The sequence below is a fragment of the Trichechus manatus genome, unplaced genomic scaffold, assembly GCF_000243295.1.
Source record: "Trichechus manatus latirostris isolate Lorelei unplaced genomic scaffold, TriManLat1.0 scaffold00003, whole genome shotgun sequence".
Lineage (NCBI taxonomy): Eukaryota > Metazoa > Chordata > Mammalia > Sirenia > Trichechidae > Trichechus > Trichechus manatus.
The window spans coordinates 2,912,180-2,932,602 of NW_004443939.1; the positions used below are offsets into that span (position 1 = coordinate 2,912,180).

At 42.1% G+C, this 20,423-nt stretch overlaps 1 non-coding gene across 1 annotated transcript; it reads right to left on the reverse strand.

Annotated features, from left to right (window-relative positions):
• Positions 1 to 5,900: 5,900 nt before the first annotated feature.
• Positions 5,901 to 5,971, reverse strand: TRNAG-UCC (transfer RNA glycine (anticodon UCC)). Its single transcript has one exon. It is a non-coding gene; the product is annotated as a tRNA-Gly (tRNA).
• Between the last annotated feature and the right edge of the window lie 14,452 nt (positions 5,972 to 20,423).

The window sequence follows — 20,423 nt, forward strand, 5'->3', positions numbered from 1 at the left end:
AAAATATGGCAAGAAGGCTGGAGGACCAGGCTCATGGAAGAATGGAAAGTAGGACAGAGTAGGTAGGGACCTAAGAAGCCACAAATGATGGGCAGTTTTGTCAGGACACCACAACCAGGGAATCTACTCCAACTGTCTCCCCATCATTGCTGCACACTATTCTAGATTTGAATGATGAGAGAGGGTCTGATTGGCTTAACTCAGTGCACACACCCATCCTTGGGTAGGGAGGGCGGAGCATCTTGATTGTCAATCCTTCTGACTGCTCCTAAGGGGAAAAAGGTTAATCACCGAAAGGTATTTTGGATGCTATTTCTAAATGAAGAGGATACAAATGCTGGGTGGTCTGAAATAACAAATGTCCAACATAAACTGAGTGAATTAATGAGTGTCTCCACACTAGAAAGCAAGCCTGTCCTAGATAAGAACTTTGTCACTTATTTGTCTCTGTATCCCAGTGCTTGGCACAGTGCCTGTCAAGAAGTGGTCTTTATTCGTCGTTATTTTGAGATCTGGTCTAGCATTACTTTCAGAGAGGCAGCTTTTATTCTCTTACCCTGCTGGAGAGACTGAGCTTTCCCTCGAACACTTAAACTCAGTTCCATCTATAGAAAACTTTTCTGCCAGATGGTGTGAAGCCTGATCTAATCACTCTGGCCATCTTTACAACCATCAGTCTTCTTGTTTGATAAATCAATTGAGTGGGCGCCACTTTGGCCATTAAGATGCCCAGAACTGTCATCCTGGATGACCAGGCACAGCTAAAGTGTCCTTGTTCTGTAGTTCTTTAATTGGGCAAATTTGCAGTTGTGTGTTTTACCATATCCTGGTTTGTATCAGTTTCAGAAGCTTCATTCTCCACTAACATCAAGTTTCCACATGAAGCTTTAAGCAGAGTAAACTCAAGTCAGATGCTCTTTGGATGGCACCCAAAAAAAAAAAAAAAAAAAAACCTAATAATTCACAGGTGAAGAGGATTAATTTCATTACCATGATCCTGACACACCCCTTTCAAAGTGGTTTAACACTGATGTTTAGTAAATGTTTTTTCTGCTCCTGCTTCTGGTACTAGCATATTTGCATATTCATCAGAAATGTGTGCACAGTATTAAACCCGACCGTTATTGCACTCCGTGTTCCCAAATCCCCCTATGAATGCTGATACCTCTTCCTCAAGCTGGAGCAGAGATTTTTCTCAAGGTCACTAAATACTGGCATCTCCTCAGGGGAGCTGGGTACCTCCACTGCCCTGAACAAGCCATGTGCTGTGGCTTTGTGCCCCCTCACTGGATGTGACTTCAGCAGGGATGATGGGAGGGAAGGTAGGTGGAATACATGAGCAAGAGGTACCCAGTGAACACTGGACGTGGGGTCAGAAGAGCTGGTCAGGTCTAGGCTCCAACATTTGTTGTGTGACCTTAGGCAAGTTGCTTCTACCGATGGAATCTCAGCATCCTCATTTGTGAAATGGAGATAAAGTTCCCAGTGTGGTTGTGTTGATCCCATGGGGTTATGCAGGTGAAGACACTTTGTCAACTATGAAGGTGTAGAAAAGTAACAAGTTATTGTATTAATTTCTTGTTTTAGTATTACAGGAAAAAAATAAAGAAGAGGCAGCCCATGCTAGCAACATGAAGGGATGGAGAAAACAGACAGATAGACAGGAGTGTCCCATTTCCTGGCCAGCCCAGCTGCCAGCTGTTAAAGTCATCCCAGCTGAGACCCCAGACATCATTGTGTAGAAGATGGGAGCCTTCCCCAACATACGTTGTTGGAATTCATAACCCATCAAATCACTAAATATAACAATATGTTGTTAAAGCCACTGAGTTTTGGGGTAGCTCGTGATGCTCAGAGGCCTGGTGACACAGTGGTTAGGAGCTCAGCTGCTAACCAAAAGGTTGACAGTTTGCATCCACCGATTCCTTCTTGGAAACTCTATGCGGAAGTTGTACCCTGACCTATAGGGTGGCTGTGAGTCAGAATTGACTCAATGGCAGTGGGTTTGTTTTCGGTTCGTGATAACTCAGCGGATAACTGCAACATGTTCAGTCTCTATGTGTTCACTTGGGTCCATGTGTTGAGGGAGGCACCTCCACTCCATCCCATGGAAGAGTGGGACTCAATTCTCAGCAAAGAAAATCTCTCTTTCAAATTCTATTTCAACTTGAGATAATCTGACTGCTTTATGTTCTTTATGGTGGTGAGAGGTATAAGAGCTGTGTAACTGGTTTTTACATATTCCCTTTTCTATTTTTCACCTAGATTTAGAAACTTATTTGGAATACCCTATCTATTGTATCATGGTACCTTGGATAAATCTTTCAAAATAACATATAGTTACAAACATAAATACTAAAAGTAATTCTTAATAAGCAGTGTCATAAAGAAAATATACCAGGCAAATTCGATAGTTACTAGAGAAGCAGGGTGGGCAATTCTTTAGCGAGGGTGGTCGGGAAACGCTTCTCCAAGATGATGTTTGAGCTCAGAACTGAAGGTTGAGAAGGATGCAATGCTCCCTAAATTGAAACAATGTTTCTTTCCTCCGACCTCCTGCAGTCCCTTGCATGCCTAGCAGGGCATCTATCATAGTCTGCCTGTTCCCTCAGTTATTTCTGTTTTGGTCTTTCCAACAAGACTGTGAGGGCCTGGAGGGCAGGAATTATTTTATCTTCATATCCTTCTAGCGTCTTGCACGTAGCAGGTGTTCAGTAAATGATTGCTAAATAAAATGCAAATAAATTTGAGAGTAGATCAGAGGCTCCCATTTCTCATAGTTGTGATTATGGGTTGAATGTGTCCTCCCCAAAAATATGCGTTGGAATCCTAACTCCTACACCTGTGGCTATAATGCTGTTTGGAAATAAGGTTTTCCTTGTTATGTTAATTAGGTCATATCTGTGTAGGGTAGGTTCTAAATCTACTCATTTCTAAATGATAAAAAGAGCAGAATGGACACAGTGCCAGACACACACAGGAGAAGACAGGTGACATGAAGATCCTCTACAAGCAAAGGAACCTCAAGAATCACCAGCAGACTCCTGAAACCAGGAGAGAGGCTTACAGAAGGAAATGACATGGCAGAGACCCCCAAACTGGACTTTAGTCTCTAGAATTGTGAGATAATAATTTCTGTTTTTCAGAGCCACCACTTGTAGTATTTGTGTTACAGCAGCACTAGGTAACTAAGACAGCTATTTACCCAGAAACTATGCTAAGTGCCTAGCCCTCCCTTCATGGACATATAATTAACTGCATGGGAAGGGACCACATGCACAACCCATCCTTTATGGTAGTGTTTTAAGGACAACTCCAGAGGGAAGATGCTGCAGCCCTATTTCAATCGGAAAATGAGATTTCTTGACTTCAACTACAAATTCCACTTCTTGCCGTTTATGTGTTTTTATCTCAAGTTTTCCCAAACCCATTGGGTTTCCCATGATCCTTAAGAACAATAGAATTTGGCTACTCCTTTACCCTTCATTGACTGACTTAATTTTTTTGTTTTTTGTTTTCCTTTTTGTAGTGTTAAATCTCAGCATTTTTACAGATAGCTTCTTCAGTTAGTATCTCTGAACACTGGGGCTTTATTCTAAACACTTACAGTTTAATCCCTAAAGCAAAATCTTGATTGATGGCTATGTGTACTGTATTACTGATTTGCATTCTTATTTAAAGGTCTTAAGTCATCTATACCTTGTAGGCCAATATTTGTCATGATATATTGGAGAGTCATTAAGTCAGTTTGATGGGTTATGATCAGAATGTTTTAAATGAAATAGAAGAACATAGAAAATATCATCGTATATCAAATTTAAAGGTATATGTTTTTGAATATTGTATTTGGTTGTGAGTGTGTGTGTGTGTGTGTGCATGTGTATGTATGTGTGTATACTGGTTCACAGTCACAAAGGCTTTAGAGTTACTATTGTGAAGCTTTTACTAATTGCATCCTCTACTAGTCACATTTTTTTGTCTTTATGACATCTTCAGTTTTCACTTGCAAACATAAGTTTTCCATAATGCCCAATATAACTTAACATGGTCAAACTTAACTCTTTTCTTCTCTTCATATCTATTATTCCTTCTTCCTTCCCTATTTTTAAGAATTATCATCTACACAGTCACATCAACTAGAGGTCATAAAATCTTTTTAAGTCAACATTAAAAACACAATCAAAATTTATCTTTTCCCTTATTTTCTAAAAGTCAATGCCCTAGATCAGATTCTCACCATCTCTTGACTGACCACTGTATTAGCTATTGCGTTAGATCTTCCTGGCTTGAGCTCACCCCACCCAGTTCAAGCTTCACGTAACCACTAAAATAAACTTTGGCTATGTAAAGAATTTAGTTGGACCACACACATTTATTTCCTCTTCCTTGAGTGATCTTATTAAAATCAAGGGAGTAGAAAAGAGGGGGAGATGAACAATAAATGAGAGAGGAGCTTAAGAGAGAGAGCAGCAAATTTCAGCAAATCCAAAGCAGATAGATGATAGGTACCCAAATAGGCAGTCTAGCTGCTGCTGTGAAATGTGAATTGAGCTGATCAGGAAGCCCATCAGCCAGGCAGACATTTAGAGGGTTCAGAATTCTGACATGCCAGGTAGGGCAGAGCATACAACGTAGGGGCAAAAAGAGGTATTGTTTGGAGAGCCAACATCCTTTCTTCTTTCCCTACTCCCAACTGCAACATATAATACCCAGGCATATATATTCACAGACTAAAAAGTCTTTACCTTCTAGAACACACACACGCATACACACACAGATATGTATATATAAATAGTACATATGAAACAATATCTGTAATATCTATATACGAATGTACATGTAAATACATGTGTATACAGACATCTATATCTATCTATCTATATATACAGTGTAACCTGTCTGGTCAAATTTCTTCATTTGAAAAGTAAGGTCACCTTCAGCTCTGACAATCTATGATCCTCTCCCATGTGCAAAGTTATATCTGTTCTCTGTCATTAAACCAACCTGCTAAATAGATATTAAAAAAGAAAAGAAAGCACTTGCCCCCTTGGGTGAGGCTTTGTCACTGGTAGAATCTAGAAAGAATTTTCAGTACAACATTTGAATCCTCAAACCTGAAGGCTTGACAGGCCATGGGAGAAAACATACACTTAGAATAGACTTGAATTATTCTCCGTTTTCATTAATAATACCATTAAACCGACTACTATTTATTAAATGCTTGCAATACGCCAGGTATTTGGCTAACTACCAACACATATGATCACACTGATGTTCAAACAACTTTTCAAAGGAAACATTATCATTCCCACTATACAGAAGGCATAACTAAGGCTCAGAAAGGTCACAGAGCTAAGCAAGTTGCAAAGCCAAGTTTCTATGTCAAGTCCATCAGACTTCAGAACATGTTTGCTTAACCCCTACATTCTAGTGTCTAGTGGTCAAGCTCTTCTATTAGCTTCAAGTAAATTTCCCTGTGGCTCAATCTTTCAAATGGAGACTCAGTGACTCTCATTATGTCTAAGTTGTTGTGAACATATGATATAATGAGCTTAATTCTGCCTTGATAAAGTTATATGTGTCATACAAATGTAAGTTATAAATTGCAATTGGAATACCTTTGGGTGTGCCTTATACTTCCCAGTTCAGCAAGGTCCAACTGCCTATGACCTTGTTGTGGTTGTCAGCTGCTGTTGAGTTGGCCCCTGACTCATGATGACCCCATGCACAACGGGATCGGATCGTAGTGTTCCATAGGGTTTTCATTGGCTGGTTTCTGGAAGTAGATCACTAGGCCTTTGTTCCTAATCCATCTTAGTCTAGAAGCTCTGCTGAAACCTGTTCAGCACCACAGCAACACACAAGCCACCACTGAAGGATGAATAGTAGCTGCACATGAGTGCACTGGCCAGGAATCAAACCTGGGTCTCCTGCACGGAAGGCAAGAATTCTACCACTGAACCACCAGTGCCCCCACCTACGACCATACACCAAACCTATTTATACCTCTTGTTATCTGCCTAGCCCCTGTAGGCATTTGTATTTGTAATCCCTGGGTTAGAGGCTGGACGCTCAAGAAACATCAAATACACTTTAAAAAGGAAAAAGTAATAGTTCATTAAAGAGTGTTGACTCCTTTCCCTTTTCTTGCCATTGGCTAGTAGAAATGGGTCCTGGTTTCCTCATCTGGGAATTCAGGATAGTCACTGGGCTTTGTGTGAAGATCAAATAAATAAATGTGAAAGCACTTTGAAAATTCTAAAAGACAGAGCAATGTACTATGTTAACAAACTTATTTTGCAAAAGCTGAAGCATTATGTCAAAACTAAACTTAGAAACATGGGCCCCAGATGTTAAAACATCTTGTGCCGTCACTTCAGCACACATCTCAAGTTTATCATCAATTTTTTGAAACATAAGTCCTGTTGTATTACATAAAAATGACATACTCTGGACAAACGGAGTTCTTCCGGACACATGCAAAGTTACCTCTGTTTGCACATGACCACAGGAGTGAGCATTCAGTGAACACCCATTAGGCACTGGTTGCTGGGCCTGGGGTCTTCCTCTGATATGCTCACCTAAAAGGGGCTCCCCGTGTTTCCTTAGCCCTTGATTCTCAAAGCTCTTACCCACTCATAGCATTTTGATGCTATTGATTTTCCTCTCTCCTAGACTGAGGGCTTTGGGGCTAGGGGCTAGCCAGTCCTTTTTTTCTTCTGAGCACAGAGTGGGCTTCTAAGCCATACCTGCTGACGTGGAATAAATTCACTGTTCCTGTTTATAACAGTAAAAGCGCCACCATCACCAGTTGCTGCTGAGTTGACTCCGACTCATGACCTCATGTGTGTCAGAGGACAATTGTGCTCTAAAGGGTTTTCAGTGGCTGATTTTTTTCAGAAGCAGATGGCCAGGCCAATAGTAAAAGTAGTTCCCATTTATTGAGCTTTTTAGTTGAAAGCATCTTATACATTAATAATTGTTGACTCTTACTGAGCCTTACCATGAGCCAGGCACCGATCTGAATGCTCTACACGTTAATTCATTTTAACCACACAGCTACCCTGTGAGAGAGGTACTATTATCAGCTTCGCTTTGCAGATGAGGAAATGGAGGCCCAGAGCGGCTGTGCAACATCACTCAGCAAAGCCTTGTCTGATCCCAGAAGCTCTGGCTCCAGGACCCAGGCTTTTAATCTAAACAATACTGTCTTGCACACAGTCTCATTGAGTTTTCATTTAATTTGCAGTAGAACATTAAGAAGTAAAAAGTATTATCTCCATTTCAGAGCTGAGAAAACAAGCTCATAGTACGCGTAAGGTCCCACAATCCCTGAGTGGTGCAGTGGTTAACGTGCTCAGCTGCTAACCAAAAAGCTGAAGGTTTGCGTCCACCGGGAGACACCTTAGAAGAAAGGCCTGGTGATATACTTCCAAAAAATTAGATATTGAAAACCCTGTGGAGCACAGTTCTACCCTGACACACGTGGGGTCGCCAGCAACTGGTTTGGTTTTGTTTTGGTTTAGAGCCAAGATTCAAACCCTTGAACATTTAACACTCTACCCAGCGCTCTAGTTACTTGTGGATGTGTCTTATCTTCCCTTTGGATTATGATCTCCTCCAAGGCAGATTCTTATCTAGCAAACCCAGGCTTCACTCACACTTGCTCCTATATTAGAATAAATTCGTGCTCTGTTACTGACACCTGGGCTCCGCTATGTCACTGTCCCAGTGTGGAGCGGCCTTTTTTCTCAATGCATCTTTTTCAAGTATGTCAGTTCAGGCCTCCCAGATTCAGGAACCTTCGATGCCCAGCCTCTTTGAATAGTCACAGGTGAGTGCCAGCACCCCGCTGAGCAGTGAGGTCCCCACCCTTCCTCTTGATGAACTCAGCTGTGCGAGATCTGTTTCTCAAAGGCACCCTAGGATATTCTCATCATTCTATCACCTCTGGATCATAGATTCCATAAACAGGACATTTCTTTTGAAGGACAAGAAGAAAATCACAAGGCAAACACTCTCTATGTGAATAAATTTGAATATTGATTATTGGTGTGAACAAAATCTAGTTTTATACTAGGAGGTTATTAAAGAAATTTGCATTTCCTCCCTTTGCTTGGGCTGTGGCTTATTCATCTTTCTAGTGTTACAGGACATAGTGCTGTTTAGATAAAAAAAACTTCTTAGGAGTCACCCTGGATCCCTCCTTTTCTCTCGCCCACTACATCTAGGACACAGGCAAGCCAAGCAGACCTACACTTCCCCCTGTATTTCAGTTCTGAGCACCTCTGTCTACCTCCACTGCTGTCACCCAGGCCCAGACCTCCATTATCCCTCTCCCGGATAATGGCAGCAGCCCCCTAGCAGGCCTCACTGCTTCCGATCTTGCCTCCCTGCATTCAGTCCTCCTCACACTAGTCAGAATACTATATATATTAAAATGTTAATCAGATCACATCTGCTATGAATCCTCCAAGGACTTCCTGTCACACTTAGAGCAAAAGCCAAATCCCATATCTGACTTCATTTATAACGCCCTGCCCTGATACAGGACCACTGAACCCCTTACTGTTTCTTCAACACACCTCGCTCATGCATGTCTCAGGGTCTCTGCTCAGCTTCCAGTACCCACCCCAGATTTTTCCGGGACTCATTCCCTTACTTCACTCAGTTGTAAAGATCTCCTACCTAAAAAATACTCACTCCTTCATGCGCTATACCTTTACCCTGCACTATTTTCACATATTACTGTCTATATGATCATATGTGTGTATATATATATATTTTTTAAGTTGCTTACTGTCTGTCTCTGTGGTAGGCTGTATAATGCCCCTCCTCAAAGGCATACATATCGTCACACTAGACTGAGAGTGGCTTAAGGGCAAAGACTGTTGTTATTGTTAGCTGCTGCGGAGTTGCCCTAACTCATCGCAACCCCATGCACAATGGGGTTGGACCACTGTGATTCATAGCGTTTTCTTTGTACCTCTATCACCTTTCATGCCTGACACACAGCAGTTAACTCGTGAATGAATTGGAGAAGTAGCATTGCATTAGCCAAACTGAATGATCTGGAAATAGTTGATAATATCATGGTTAAATACATTTCTTATGTGTATAAAAAACCAAAACCCACTGCTGTGGAGTAGATTCTGACTCATAACAACCCTATAGGACAGAGTGGAACTGCCCCCCACCCCCATAGGGTTTCCAAGGAGCAGCTGGTGTATTTGAACTGCCGACCTTTTGGTTAGCAGCCAAGCTCTTAACCACTGCACCACCAGGGCTCTTATGGGTATAGTCTTTAAAAAAGAAAACCAGAATGTGCACAGTGTGAGTATAGCAACTTGTGGGATTTTTTCCCCCCCATATCTGACTTGAAGCTCTCAGCATGGAGCTAAGAGTAAAGAAGTCCAGTTGTGAATGAAAAGAAACTCAGACATATACTTTTTGATTCACATTCTGCCTCAGAACTGCTTCTCTAATGAAAGGATCCAGCTCCTCCTCATGCTCTGAAAACTTGTATCCACGAGACACTGAGAGTCTAAAGGGGGTGGGAGGCTCAGGAAGGCCTTGAGCTTCGCTCAGCAGCTACCCCAAGAACCCTAGGCTCTGTTGGATGTGCCCACCCCATGTGCAGAAGCTGCTTCCCACAATGCAGTTTGGCTTCTGCACTCCATGGATTAGCTAGGGCTGATTAAGTAACCAATTTATGTTCTCAGAGCTGTTTAAATGCATGCTGTGTCTGCATGATAGATGGGAATGTACTCCTCCGAACCATCATTCCTTCCCCAGGATTTTTTCCCCCCAAATACAAGTCTAAAAAGGAGTATAAAATACTGCCAGGAAAACAGGGAATTCAAAACTTTTCTCAGCTAATTCTAATGAAGTCATATAACCCAGATGGCATGAATAATTCTACCTATGTGGGGGGCTGCCAGAGATGTGGGTCAGAAGCCCACTGGAAGGCAGGGTGGCACAGTGGAGTACACATGGGCCTTGGAGCTGGAGAGGCCTGGCTTCTAATTCCAGATGGGCAGCTTGTTAGCTCTTTGGTCATGGGCAAGCCACCCCATCTCTTTGTTTCTCATCTCATAAAATGGGAATTAGAATGTGGTATGAACATTAGAAAGACATATATAAATACCTGCATACTAGTAGCTATAAATTAGGAGCCACAAACTCAGATTTCCACAGGGACCTGGCAGGTAGCATAATGGAGAAGAGCTGGCCAGGTGGGACCTGTAATGAATTGGCCCCATCTAAAGGGACAGCTGCTGTGGAGTTCCATCCAGCTGGGTGTGACCATGCGGAACCAGGGCCTGGCTTGCCAGAGCCTTCTATTTTTCAAGAGATACAGGAATTGAGATATTTTTAAAAACATGAAATCTCTTAAGCTTTAGACGCTGACAACTAATTTAAAATTAAAACAAAAAGTACTGATCAGGTCAAACAGAACATCTATGAATAGAATCTGGCCCGAAGTCCATCTGTTGATGATTTTTGCTCTAAATAAATGGTCATTATTATTATAACTTAGCGTACTGTCTGAAGGAAGTGCTTTCAGTTTGAAGCACCATTTACTGGGGCTGGTCTAGATGAAGTTTTCCCTGCCTTGTGGTGAAGTGAAAACAAAGAATTCATGCCTCCCTGCCCCTCAATGATAAGCTAAATTTACTCCATTTAAAATTTTTTAGAGTATGTTCTTTCTGCTTTTCCTTTTTGGAAAAAATGTTCTTTCTTTATGAGAGATTTGTGATGGTGGGTGACATTAAGGTTTAAATTGTTAGTTTTTCATGCCCTCACTTGGAAAAATTGTAAGTTGGCAACACTATATTGGACTACCTCCCTTTTTAAATTTAGTTTTATTGTTGGTTTTTTTTTTTTTTTTTTTTTAATATCCTGAGGGGCTAGGGACCACTGGTTTAGGACATTTGTATTAGGGTAAATTTTTGTCACATGAGTTGTGTCCACTCACCACTACCACCACCAATTGCCATCCTCCACCAGAGATTCTGACTCATGGTGATCCCATGTGTGTCAGAGTAGAACTGTGCTCCAGAGGGTTTTCAATGCCTGATTTTTCAAAAGTAGAACACCAGGCCTTTCTTCCAAGGTGCCTCTGATTGGACTCAAACCTCCAACCTTTCGATTAGCAGCTGAACACGTTAATCATTTACACCACCCAGGGACTTCTGTGTCCATACTGGGTATGGTAAAATCTCTTAATTGCCCCTCATAATCCATTTTCTCTTTCTTCCTTAGTAACTGAATGTTCCACTGAGTCCATGACCACCATGGATAAAGAAAGCATTTCACAGTCTCCGTGCAGCTCTGTGGCCATTTAACTAACTTCTGGTCAATGATGAGTAGACATTTATTGAAATAATTTTTAAAAACTCTCCTCACAAAGTGACTACTATGCACCCTTTGCCTTTTCGTCCCTTCTCTCTCCATCTTGCTACTTAGAATGTGGGGTGAGTGTGGTGTCTGGAGAGTCATCTTGAATGGCAAAGTAGGAAGCTGGAAGGAACCTGGATCCCTGAGGATTTCATGGAGTAGAACTGCCTAATTGTTCTCATGGATTGTAAGACTTTTCTGTGAGAGAGAAATAGACTTCTGCCTTGTTTAAACAACTATTACTGTAGGTGTCTCTTATTTGCAAACCATACCTATTCCTAGCTAATACACTGGAGAAATGTTTCTAACTGGGTGCCATCATTTGCACCAAATATTTGTTTTGGGTTAATTTCCCATGTTAATCGATAAAGGAGAGTGAAAACTGGATCAAAGAAAAACTGTTCTTTTGGGACACTCTTAGGTTTAAAAGAAATCTCCAAGCAATCCTTAGTGATACTGCAAGCATGATTGGCAAGCTTTAGCAATGAAATGCACTTAAGGGATCTACAGTGGAACTACAATGACTTGAGGTCATCCACAATGCTACGAGCACATAGAGGCATCACTAATGAGTCTGCCTAAAATTATATACAAGCGGACATATACTAAGACTATAAGAAGTTTCTGGTCATCTCTAATAAACCCAAATGACCTGTGTTTACATGGTATGTTCCTACAGAAATTCAGAATGAAATACTATCACCATAGCTGATCTTTGAAGGCACCTATAAGTATCGAAAGGTCCCTGGGTGGCACAAATGGTTTGTGCTTACCTACTAACCTAAAGGTTGGCTACTAGAACCCACCCAGTGGCTCTGCAGAAGAAAGGCCTGGTGATCTGCTTCCAAAAAGATTATAACCAAGAAAACCCTATGGAGCAGCTCTACTCTGTAACACATGGGGTTGCCATAATTCAGAATTGACTTGACAGCAATGGGTTTGGTTTGGTAAGTACTGAAACAGTACCACAAATACCTACTCGTGATCTGTAATGGTACTTACTACTATTCACAAGTGTCCTATGAAAATAGAGTGTGAGTTTCTTGAGGTAAGGCAGTGTGACTTTTATTTCTTTATCTCTGGTACTCGCTCAGTGTTCTTACTTTGTATGACCTTCTCGCCTGCTCACTCACTGCTTCCCGGACATTCTGATACTCTTTCTGTTCTTCAATTATGTCAAACTCATTTCTTCATCTGGACTGTTAAATTTTCTGTTTCTCCTGCCTGGAAGGCTCTTTTTTCAGACCTTCTCCTGGATGACGCTTTCTCACAGTTTAGTTCTCAGCTCAAACGTTACCTCCTCCTAGAAGTCTTTCCTTGACCACTCTGTTTTAAATATTTGCCCCAGTAATTCTAAATGGCCCTTAACATCATCTGGAATGATTCAGCATATTGACTGTCTTCTTATGCTAGAATAAGGGCAGGGACCTTGTCAGTTTTGTTCACTGGGTTCTCCAAAACATTGTCTGGTACACAGTAAACACTCAATAGACAGTCAAATGAATGACTATTTAATGTGGCACAATTACCATAGGCCATCTGTGAGATTCTACAAGAAATCCATAATGTTCAATAAGTACTTATAGGAGCTCCATAATGGCAGTGCAGGCATTACAGGTAATCTATGGGCTCCTCACCTGCTCTGAGACTACATATCCTCCCAGATTGTTTTTAAAGGGGCTACAACAGCCTATAGGCAATCCGTGATGGTCCCACCATTCCAGATGCTATATGTCTTGTTTGTTTGATTAGTTGCCATCGAGTTGGCCCTGACTCATGGCAACCTTGTATATAATAGAACAAAACATTGTGCTGTCCTGTGCCATCTTCAAGATTGTTGGTCTGTTTGAGTCCATTGTTGTAGCTATTATGTCAATCCATCTCATTGAGGGTTTCCCTTGTTTTCACTGACCCTCTGCTTTACCAAACATGATGTCCTTTCCTAGCTATTAGTCTTTTCTGATGAAGTTTTCAAAATAAGTGTGCTGAAGTCTCCCCATCTTTGCTTCTAAGGAGCATTCTGCTTGTATTTCTTTTAAGACTGATTTGTTCACTTTTCTGGAAGTCCACAGTATAGTCAATATTCTTTGCCAATACCACAATTCAAATGCATCAATATTTCTTCTGTCTAGTTTTCGCATGTATATGAGGTGATTGCAAAAACCACGGCTTCTACATTGTGTTTATAATCACTTGGTAGAGAATGAAGGAAAGTTATTTCACATGCTGCCATAACAAGACAAATCTGAGTAAAAGCATGGCAGCAAGAGAAGGGCCTGAACTGCTTGGGGAACAACACAGAGGCAGGACTGGAATGTCAGCTGTGCTCCAGGTATGGGTAATAATTAGTAAGTCAGTGTAGGGTCAAACTCCAGAGGACTCTAAGGGTATGTAAAGGAGTTATGACTTTAACACTTCTCTCGTGGTGTCAGATCACTCACCTGTCAAATGAGCTGGCTTATGCTATACGAAGGATGGCAGCCAACTAGCCAATCAGCCATTATTCTTGCATTCTGTGTCCATAGAGGACTCTCTAGGTGCCCTTCCCAGATCCCCTTTACTGGGCTGGTATGCCATTTACCCAGCTGTGTGAGTGTTGGTTGCTATTGGCTCACAGCCGCTCCCTCCTCCCAGGATAGCCCTCTGCTGAGGAGAGTCACTGGGCTGCAAGAATATGCACCATCACCACTCCCACTGGTCACAGCCAATGACTGATTGACACAGCATACAGAAGGCTGGCTCCCCTGCCTCAGTTCAGTCTCCAGTGAGACAAGCTAGTCTTCAGCAGAGACTACAGCCTGACCTAGCCTTTTTCCCTTGCTCCAGCCTGCTTTCCTCTCTCCTCTTCCTCCTGAGAGCCCTCCCACAATTAGTCACTTACACAAGAATCCCTGTCTCCAGCTCGACTTCTAAGGAACCCCAAATTAAGACAGGTCCCTTGACATACATCACTAGTTGATCAAAATCCTCTTGCCCTATACACTCAGATTCAGTCTTAAAAGTGTCACTGCAGCAATTCAAGCAACTCTTCTGATCAGTTGCTGTTGGCGATGGAGAGAAAACTTGTTTGCTAACTCTGAGCTAGCATATTTCTAAGGTTCCTTTCTTTTCTAACATTTTACAAAATGACATTTTTTAGATGGCTTTCACTTGTGTTGTGACTCAAGGTGGAGAAGCAGCGTGTCAGAGATACTTGTTTTGAAGAAATTCCTAAGTCTGGCCTTCCCAAAACTCAAGCTCTGTGCTTGTTTACTTCATTCATGAATGTTCCCCTCCCATAAAACAGACCAGATAAATGGATTCCATCTGCCTAGCCGATTGGGCACATAGGACATTCTCTCTAAACATTTGAAGATTTCCACATCATCCCAACTTCTCAATGTACCCTGAAAAGTACTGCCTGCTGATTAGACACAAGGGGATATGAGTATGATGCTAGCAGCAGGGATGTTGAGAGGCCCAACTGAAGGATTGCTCCACTGGGACAAAGGACCTCAAGGAGGAGATCTTCATACTTAGGAAAAGGAAAAAAAAAAAAAAAAAATACAAACCTTACCCTACAAAACCCTCTGCAATGGGAAAGAATACCACATTAAGAAGCGGCAGGCTGGTGGAGGAGCCTTCCCTCAGGGTTGGTTGGGAAATGTTTCAGGAAAAGAGAGATGGGAATGGAGCCACTGTGGGTTCTGGTACTTTGCCTTCTCCCGTGAGTGAGAGGAGGTAGTGTCTAAAGCTACACAGCTGTCACTGGGGGGCCTGAATGGGTTCTGAAGTGGGGCCAAGTGCTGGAGATGGCACAGACGTCATAGGAGGAAAGAGTCTCAGGCAGCCTTTCTTAAAGTATATTTTGTGGAATTAATGTTAGGTAGAATATTAATCTCAAAAACAATGTCAACAGCTATTACTGTTTTTTAATTGCAGAATCATTGTATACATATAGGTGTGTGTATGTATATGTATATGTGTATGTATATATATATTTTTACACTAAAAAAGCAGCTGAGCAAAGTTGATAAGAGCTTGGATTCTGGAAGTGGACTGCCTGAGATGGGACTCTGGCTCTACAATAACTATGTGACCTTGGGCAGGTGACTTACCTGCTCTGGGTCATGGTTCCATCATTTGTAAAATGTAGATAACAGTAATACCTCACTTTATAGACTTGTTATGAGGATTAAATGAGTTAACCTTTGCAAATCACTAAAAGAGCAGAGAGTGTGTGTTATATAAGTGTTTCCTAAATAAGCAGTGTTCATTTTGTCAAAGGTAACAGAGAAAATAGGTTAAACTGATTTATTTACTGCAGGTTCTTCAGAACCTAAAGTGATAATGTCCCTTATGACAGGAATATGACATGTAGGTATTCCAGAGACTTTTTTTTTTTGTTTTAATGGAGCATTCTTCAGGACAAATATCTACGAAATCACATGAAAAAAGCTGGTTTAAGGGGATATTCCTGTTGGGTGAGGTGAAAAAAGCAAATGAATTCTCTTTTATTGAGAAGCTAGTATGTGCCAGCGCTGTGATAGGTGCATTATTTACCACATCTTCTTTAATCTAACCACAACTTGTGAGGCATTAGGCCTATATTTTACAGCTAAAGAATTGGGGCTTCAGAAACGTGTGGTAACTTGGCCAAGGTCTCCAGTAATGCATGTCAGTGCTAGGAGGGATGTTCCTGGTTTTGTCAGACAGCCAAGCTTCCTCCTTGAAAAGCAGAGGTAAAGGAGGACTTCATGGAAGAAAGCATCAGCTGGATCCAGAGCAGAGTGGGATTCTGACCCCGGGTTGAGAAATTCAAAAACTTTACTCTGAGACAAAGAACAGGCAAGCAGGGCTGCTAGAGACCATGACAGCAAGGAAGGAGAGAGTCAGTGAATAAGGACAATAGCTGGAGGAGTTTGACAGATCCCCAAATCCTTGTGTGTGTGTGTGTGTGTATGTATTTTTTTTTTTTTATTTGTTACTTTGTTACTATTTGCTTTGTATAGGGAGTGGTGGTAATCCTCTTAAAAGAAAAGGGTTTGTGGGCTTGTTTTCAGAGCATCCAAAAAGAGGATTTTAGGGAATTTGCTTCTCTCTCCAGTGCTGGGTGATATGCAACCCCTGAGGAAAGCTTGGGTTGTAGCCTTACCAGAGAGGAACTAAGTCTGAGACGGAGCCTAGGCTTTTACCAGAGGGACCTTCAGTTCTCCAACAGATGATTAGTTTGGATGTTCCAACTCACTCTTTTATATAGATACATATAGGAGGGGTGGCAGGAGGTAGAGGGATCCTTCATTCCACTAATATTTATAGGATTGAACAAGAAAGACAGGTCCATACCCTCCAGTCTTATTTCCAGGACCCCAAGGAATTTCTGGTTTTGTATGTAGTTAATGCTAAAAAAATACTTATTGAACAAATGACTTATGATTTAGTGAACTACGCTCTTGAAATATGCACAGAAACCGACTGTGCCCATGAGGGCATAAACCCTAAAGTACATCTATCTATTAGCAGAATCAGGAGTGAGAGCGAGGGGAAGGGGGTGGATTAAAGAGTAAAGAGGGCTTTGAGCCAAGATCAAGTTGTGAAGTAGGTGAGATTTATTATAGCTCCCCCCTTCCTCCTCATCCCTATCCCCACTAAGCTACTCTCATCTTAATTTTGGAATCTCCTATCTCTCCTCCTTGGACTTCTTATGGAAAGGCCTAGAAGAGGCTTTGGGGTCAGATAGATTTGACACAAGACCCACTTAGCAGAGTAGCTTCAGGAAATTCTCTTACTCTTTCTGTCTTGGTTTCCTCATCTGTAAAATGGTGACAGAAATATTATCTTCCTACGTTTGTTGAGGGGATAAAATGCTAAATCTCATGCCCAGCACGTAGCACAGTGGTAGGCACACAGACACGCAGCAGATGGGCTTTTCCGTCCTCATGCCTTCCTTCTTTTTCCTGTTTGACAAGCAGCAGCAGGATCAGAGAAAAGGGAACACAGATACGGAGGGGAGAGAGCAAGACAGGAGAAGAGGGAAGGAAAATGGAACAGCTGCAATGCCACAGGCTCTGGGTCTAGAAACAGGGGGGCAGCTCAGCAGACACACCTACAGCTCTAAATCATCAGCAACAACAGAAGGCAGAGCTTTTGTTTGCATTTCCTTCTGCTCTGGATTGTTGCTTCCTCACTGACAAGACAATTTGCAGACTGTCCCAGTTTCTCCTACTCACCTTCTATCTTAGATTCAAAGGCTTGGCCATTTTGTGTATGTGTGTGTTCGTGTGTGTAAGAGAGAGAACACTCATGAGAGAGGGAGAGAGTGTTTCAGAGAGGGAGGATTTAGCCTGCAAATGATAAAAATACAATTGTATTTCTCTCGTGAGGGAATGACAAGCTCGGATGGTCTACTCAACCACGTCATGACTTTTTTTTATTTGCGAACAAGGATGGGGCTTGTTCAGGAGTGCCAATTTCTGCTGAGATTTGGGGGAAACTCAAGCTCTTCCCAAGAAGGTTTTGGTTTAGGACTCCCAGACTGAGGCAGACTAAGTGATTATAAAGTCCTTCATGGAAGGGTTCATGTGAGACCCCCCACGGCAAGCTCCTCTGTAGCTGGCAGGTGACCTAGCACCAGAAGGCAATCAGTAAGCTCTTATTAAATGGAGAATTGTTGCAGCTCTTGAGTATTAAGCAAGGTTCTCACTACTGACAGTGACTGACATAGCTTTGAAGGCAATCACAAATCATTTTCCAAATAGCAGTGCCCTCCTCATTTGTACAGTTTCATTGTACACTGCTCAGCACATAGTTGTTGTAGTCAGGTGCCATTGAGTTGGTTTTGACTCATAGCGACCCTATAGGGCAGAGTAGAAATGCCCCATAGGGTTTCTGAGGAGCGGCTGGTGGATTTGAACTGCTGACCTTGTGGTTAGCTGCCGAGCTCTTAACCACTGGGCCACTAGGGCTCCCAGCATGTAGTAGGCCCTCCAATATTTCTTTACTGAGATACTTCTTGGACTAACCAGTTGCTTGACCAAATTCAATCTTCTGCATGCCCTTCTTGAGCAGTTTTTATCTTGAGACGTGAACAAGGGGCCAGAATTTAGCTGAAGTCTACCAGTGGGTCTTGGCAGTCGGATTCAAACTCAAATGCCCTTAGGAGTCCTGAAGGTCACTCAGATGTGGGAAGCAACCTATTACAAGAAATAGGAGAGATGGGCGGGTAGGCATTCATACTCGGGTATTTAAATAAAACACAACAACAACAAAACAGAACAAAGGTGAGTGTGCATGTTTACGATCAATTTCAGAAACGACCCCTGTATCTTCAGGTATACATTTTGGGGATGTTAAATGTGTCTACTAATTAGGAGACAGCAGCTGGCATGGAGAAAAGAGGGAGACTCCTTATCTCTGACCAGAATGCAGTGAAGGAGATGCTGTAAGTTTCCCTATTCCCAGTACATCCTGCTGCTGCAGACCTTGGCACCACCCACCCCACTGAAAACCTTGGGGTCCAGTCATGGGCAGGAGAATTGGACATAGCTATGGTTTGGAGTCCAGGCTGCGCTATTAGCTGTGTGTCTGTGTGAGACACTCAACTTTGATGAGCTCATTTTTCTTTTCACCTATAAAGTGGAGGAAATAATAACAATAATAATGGTAATTTATGGAGTGGTTTTTTTTTTTTTTTTTTTTGTGTGTGTGTGTGTGTGGTATTTGCCACAATGAGGATTATTTAATTTAATCCTCACAACATATCTGTGCAGGAGCTACTATTATCTCTGTTTTATGGACTAGGAGATTGAGACTTAGAGAAGTTAAGTAACTTGACCAAGATCACACAGCTAGTGTGTGGTATATTCTGGATTTGAACCGAAACCAAAAAACCAAACCTGTTGCGGTTGAGTTGATTCTAACTCATGGTGAGCTCATATGTGTCAGAGAAGAACTGTGCGCCGTAGGCTTTTCAACGACTGTGATCTTTTGGAAGTAGATCGTCAGGACTTTCTTTTGAGGCATCTCTGGATGGATTTGAACTGCCTACCTTCTGGTTGGTAGCTTAACCATTTGTTCCACCCAGAGACTTAAGCCAGGGCTACCTAATTCCAAGGCGATGTTCTTAAGCATCTTTCTGCTCCATTGCTGCCCTTGCATAATTTTGGAGGCCTAAACGGGATTTTCCATATGAAGTGTATAAATAACATAGTACCTAGCACATAGACAGTGCTTGTCAATATATTTCTTAGCCACCCCTCTCGCTTGCCTGGTCCTCTCCAAACATTACTCATGCTGAAAGCTGTCAGACAGCTTCTTTGGGCTGTTCATTAGAAGTTTCCATGCAGTGTGAAGGTTTAAAACGACTCTCTCCTTCAGCATCCCTCAGTCCAAAAAAGCAGCACAGTGGGGCAGATCTAGCAGCTGTCATTACTCTGGGAACCCTCATCCCAGGATCACTGGTTCCAGGCCACTGGGATTCCTCAAGGTCCTCCTAAGGCCACACAGGGGCTGTGCTTCCACAATTTTAAAATTAACCCTTCTTGCCTCCGTGTCTGAATAAGTGAGGTTTTTCAATAATAAGGCAGGGTGATTTATGTATGGGCCATTTGTCTTCATAATAAATTTATTAAACGATCATTGCTGCATTTTTTCCCCTTCGTATTTGTCATCGGCAGAGTGGTAATTGGTGTTTGAAACCTGTGCTGGCACATCATCAAACGAGCCTGCTGTTCTGATCAAGCAAAGCCCGCTTGGCAGCAGGGAGCCGGAGGAGCTGATGGGACTCGAGAAAGCAGAGGACATGAGGCAGGAAGATCTTCCTGCGGAAGAAGTGGCCCAAGGCTGTGGGTCTCTAAATTAATTCATACTCCCCCGTCTCTTCTTCAGCACCAAGGCATGATGGTATATATCGAATCTGTGGATCTGCTTAGACAAGCACAGGTTAAATACACATGCCAGGATGGTGGGCTAGCACTTCATTACAGTGCCTTAATTATCATCACCTCCAAAGGCAATTAATAACAATTAAGGGCCTTGTAATAACA